The sequence below is a fragment of the Papaver somniferum genome, chromosome 1, assembly GCF_003573695.1.
Source record: "Papaver somniferum cultivar HN1 chromosome 1, ASM357369v1, whole genome shotgun sequence".
Lineage (NCBI taxonomy): Eukaryota > Viridiplantae > Streptophyta > Magnoliopsida > Ranunculales > Papaveraceae > Papaver > Papaver somniferum.
The window spans coordinates 31,784,538-31,790,343 of NC_039358.1; positions in this window are offsets into that span (position 1 = coordinate 31,784,538).

Below are 5,806 nucleotides of genomic sequence, written 5' to 3' on the forward strand. Positions count from 1 at the left end.
TCTTATTCGTTTCCTTCCACAAGTCCTTTGCATCTGGATCTTCAATTTTTCTTATCTTTTCCTCGAATGTCTTCATTTCTGCCGGGGTCAACACCTCTCCTTTCTTGTTCTTGCATTTAAACCAGTTTCCCAATTTTCCTAGCCGTGAACGCTGTTGTCATATTTTTCCATTAAAATGTTAACTTTTATAGATATACAATCAAATAATAGGAAGTGAACCAGAATTACGTACCAACAACGTGAGGGTCTTTTGAAGTACGGGTACAGTAAGGTTTTCAGGAGTTTTGGAGGGACGTTCTGCTTGTAGAGGCACTGTTTCGGTGGCCGGGCGTACAATATAAGGATGTGAGTACCTCGAATGACCTCTGAGGAAGCTTGGTTCCGACTCATAACCGTTTTCTGTCAATTCCAAACCAACCCTATCCAACACTAGTTGTTGTTCTTCCCTTTCATTCCAATGTACAAGTAGAGGAGTTGGTTTGTAAACTACCAGCGTATGCTGTTCATCTGATAGGCATTGAGGAAAGTCATGAGAGAATTTGGCATCAGATTTACCCGTAAGTTTTTCTTTTTGTACCCAAGTTGGCGCACCACACGACGAGGGTTATGCATAAAAAATCCTTTTGGATGAAACAATGGTCCGTTGTAAAATGCTACATTGTCATGCCGTGAAAAGTGAACTCCTATTTCGTTCCTATATGGGTCAAACACAACATCTTCGACATCGATAGAGTCCAAAGACTATCTCATGGAGAGTAACCGAGCTCTGTTATTGGGCTTCGGTTTATTGTCGAAAAAGTATTTCTTAGCTACAAGACGCTGTGGTTCCAAACCATACGTTGACGACTCCAAATATTTGTACTCCTTGAACAATGTTAGGAAGTGTTCATAAGCCCACACCTACGCAAATGAAAGATCGTTCTAATTAAATGTATAAGAAAAGAACTAATTGGAAAAAAAAATAACTATTTCACATTACCTGTAATACAGTGAAATTCCCATTAAATTGACAGGCAGTCGCCTTAGAAGATCTACGCATCTCCGCCAAAAAATGTGCCAAGAAAGCAGTGCCCCATGAATACTCATGAACCTCCTCCAAGGGATCCAAGTATTGTAAGTGGTTCATATGCACCCTGTTACCATTAGAGTCAGGGAATATTGAGATGCCCAAGAGGAACAACAGATAAGCAGCAATAGTTTGCTGAATTTGTTGGGTATTCAATTCCTTACCCATCGTATTCCCAAACAAATCTCTGAGATTGGCGACTTTAATAGTCTTTGTCATGGTTCTTTGACACGTACATATTTGCTTTTTTCATTGCCTCGTCCCAACCAAACAAATTTTTAGTCAGCTCATTGATTTTGGACCATTCTAGGGTTTTACCGTCATCTTCTTTCTTAACGGCTTTTCCAAGGATCTCTAGACCTAATATTCTTTGGACATCTTCAGGGATAATGGTCATCTCGCCAAAAGGAAAATGCATGGTATCAGTTGAAGCAAAAAACCTCTCCAATAAGCAATTCACCATCACTTGATCAGTGGCCACATAGTTTTCTACCGCGGGATACAACCCAGATGCCCTTACTACCGCTTGAACAACCTCACACTCCCCTTCTGAATCCCATGTATCCATTTGTTGTTGGCAGCAAACATGGAAGGCTTTCTTTTGGTCCTATAAAAACAAACCTAACAAACTTCAATTCACCTGATCATATATAAACAATATAATAACAAGACACAGACGTCTTACATAAGTTGAATAGATCTAACGAGCCCAAAAGTCTTTGTAGTCAAATAAGAGTTTCATATCTCTCGGCTGACCCACAGTGTTTGCCATCATTGCGTTCTGGAATCATGTCATATGCCTAAAAGGCTCTTTTCTCCACTTGGTATATGCATCTTGAGATTGATACCTATTCCCTCTGAATCTTGCGAGAAACTCGATGTATTTGCGACATAATTTTATGAGGGAAATTGTGCGATTCGTTACAAATACATCCCCGCAATCCATTTTGCGTTTCTTGCACTTACCGTCCACAAACTTCGGCATATAAGGACCATCCTCAACAAGACCCCAAAAAAGTTTGAAGGGCGGTGATCTTCCGGGAGATCCGATACTATGTAGTAATTTTTAATCCATGGGGTTTCTTCCTCAACATTCGCTTCTATCTTCGCTTGTTTTACAGGTTCGTATATCTCTTTAGTTTTTTTGCGATATTTTGCTTCTATTGCTGCCTCTTCTTTTACTCTTTTCCTTCTAAGTATCTCTTCTTCCATTGCGGCAAGTGACTTGGTGGTTTGCTCCTTCCTTCTAAGTTTTTCTAGTATCATGAGAATTGAGTTGGTGGTGGATGATGATTGATTCCCTATCGGAGTGGATAATTTTTTTTCATATAAAAATTCTCTGAAATCGGTAGTTGGTGATTGATTTTCCATCAGAAAAATGTGTTGGATCTCACCTTTTTTTTTTTTTTTTTTTGAGGTATCAACTGCAATAGGTGTATCCATTTTAAATAGATGAGGGCACAACGGCTCTTTTCCACTTTATCATTCCGGCATTGTCAGTAACTTAGATCCCACGCCGGAAATGGTCTTTACTGATTTATGGTTTAAAAAAAAATAGCCGTTATGCATTGAATGATCAATTCCGGCAGTGAACGGAAGATGTTCGACCATGCCGGTAGCTTATACCGGCACAGTAATGTATATAAATTCAAAGCCGGAACATGATTTATTGCACACAGAATTTTGACACCAAATTTTGGCATAAAATAATATATAGTTTCTATGCCGGAGATATAACCGTATTGAATTATATTAACAATGTAAGCCGGAACTATAATTTATTTCAAATGTAATCCTTATCGCAGGAAGCACGAATGCACCCACAAAACCTAACCAAAAACTACCCTAAAAACCTAACCAAATACCACTAAACCTATCAATCTTCTTAGGAAGAATCCGTCTCCAATTTACCCAGCTGGTGGTACTCCGTGACTTTTCTTATAATGTGGTTCACGTTGGCATCAAACATGAATGCTTCTCCCTTTTCCTGTAAGTAACGCGTTTTCACGGCTTCATGCTACAAAAACGACACAAAAACTTAGTTTGTTACATAAAAATTGAAATAGAGTGGATTTTGTCGAATTAATCATAAAGATACTTACAAGTTGTTGAGGGGACAATCTATTGCCGGTAGCTTGCTCGATCCGGTATTTAATTTTAGATACTCAACCACCGCATTTAGGATGATGTCGTGTCGTTGCTCGATTTATTGAGCAGTTCTTCCTTTCGGGTTACCGTAATCGTGAATAAACTTGTTAAAAATCTTCAACCACATGGAATCCCGCGTGCTGTTATCTATAGTTGAAGGACGAGTTTCAGCGTACCATGCTTGAGTGATTGCTAAATCTTCCTCGGAGTCGAACGATGCCATTTGTTGTATGTGGGATTAGATACTATACTTAGCTATTTATAGATGATTATTCTAGGGTTTAGGGTTTCTAAGTTAAGAGGCTCAAGGAGATATATAAGAACACACGAGTTTTGGGATTTTGGGTCCAAGCATATTATCTCTCCTTTTATAGAGAAAAACCTAAACGACTAGTTTTTTTGAAATCACCCAAACTCCGGCATAGAAGTAAATGTGACATAGGATGCCGACACCCAGTACCGGTACAGTGTACCGTTAGATGTTCATGCCAGAACAATTTAATTTCTTCACAGAGAAATATGCAACAATTACCGGCGTGGTTGAACAACATGGTTTAGCGCCGGTACGATATACCACAAGGCTGTTGAACTAGCAGAATCAAGAGAAAACCACAAGGGCCAATGCAAGCCTATCGACGGGTGTGATGGGTATTATATGAAGGGAAAGGAATATGTTGAAAGAGAAGAAAAACCAATGAACATGGTTCTTGACACCCCCCTTCCGCATGATGTCTTCGAAGAGATTCAAGAATGGCTCAAAGGTTCCGCAATTGTTGAAAAGAGATGGCTTACTAAATAGAAGATCATCTTAAACCAAAAGTGCTCCATTACCATGTTTTAGTATGTTTTAATTTAAAGTTTGAAATCTAGTGTAATAGATTATCTAGGAATGAAATAAATAGAGCATTCTAACCTATTTATAAACAATACCGGCATAGTACAGTTATCAACATCCAATGCCGGAATTATGCAAAACTATAGAAGAATAAAAAAATCAGAATTCCGGCATAGATTTAATAATTTCTTTAATGCCGACACTACCCATAATCTACACAGAAATTTGGTCATTTTAATCCACTGTGCCTGGAATGGATTTAGACAAAATTTTCCATGCCGATACAAATGTCGGCATAGAAATAGAATAGGTTTTAGTGACAGAACCAATACCGGTGCTGTGGAACTTAAACATTTCAATGCCGGAACTACCCATAATCTACACAGAAACTTGATCGTTTTCATCCACTGTTCCCGCCATGGTTTTGGAGAAAAATCGTCCATGCCGGTATGAATGGCGGAATATAATTTAAATAGATTTTAATGCCGGAACCAATGCCGGTGCTGTGGAACTTAAACATTTGAATGTCGGCGCTTCTTGTGTAAAGAAAACTTACATAGACAACATTTTACTAGAAATCTAAACATGTCCAACATAAACCAAACAACTGAATCGTGCTTAAATGTTGTTCATCAAAGTATCATAAAACAAAAGTAAACCAAACAAATAAAGGTTTCAACCAAAAACAAGTTAGAAATTGTTCAAAACATAACAACCACCATCCAAATAACGAAACACAACTATAGAGTTCATCACTTGGTCTTTTGCTTCTTGGCAACGGGTGCCTTCCTTGTTTCCCCAAACAAAGCTCTTTCACTTGGGTATTCAATTTTATCAAGCTTCTCCACGACTTCCTTCATTTCTTCAAGGGATAGAACCTCTCCTTCCTCGTACTTGAAACCTAACATCTTCTTCAACTTGCCAAGCCGACGCCGCTAGTTTCATAATACAACACATAATTAATATATATATGCTAATATAAAATTATGTGTACATTAAACGACTAAGTAATTTACAATACTTAGTAACAATCCAACGGTCTTATTAAGTTGGGACATCGTAGGTGGTGCCTCTATAGGAGTTGGAACGGGAGGATTTTTCAGGGGTGGAACTTCGACGTCTTATGGGCGCATGAAAAAAGGATGTGACCATTCCAAGTAATTACCAATGTAGGCGGGATCGGTTTCATCACCGTTGATTTCAAGCTCCCAATTACTAGTATCTACCAAACGACGCGGTTCTCTATCCCTCCAATGTGTTGGTTCTGGAATTGGATCATACTCTACCCTCAACCTTGTGGAACTTGTCATGGACACAGAAAGGTCAAGCTGATACCTTTCAGTAGAGGTTGTCATGAAGGAGGGTAATTGCTTGTATACAAGTTGCCGCATCACACTTCGAGGATCAGCCATAACGTATCCCTTTGGGTGGAACAAAGTCCCATTGTAAAATGCAACGTTTTAATACCTTAAATATTGGCGGTTTTCTCTAGCCTCCTTGTAAGGGTAGAACAAAACATCTTCGGTAGTCATCGCATCCAGAGCCAATCTCATATCTGTCAGTCGATGATTGTTACCGGGCTTCAGATGGCTGCTGAACTGGTATCTCTTGGCTCTAGGCTCCTCGGGGTCATCAACGGGAATAATCTTCAAGAAGGGGTTGTCCTTGAACAATGTTGGGAAATGTTCATAAGCCCACACCTATACAAATGTGAAATGATACATATAAAAATCAGTAAATTTTGTTTATAAGTTCAT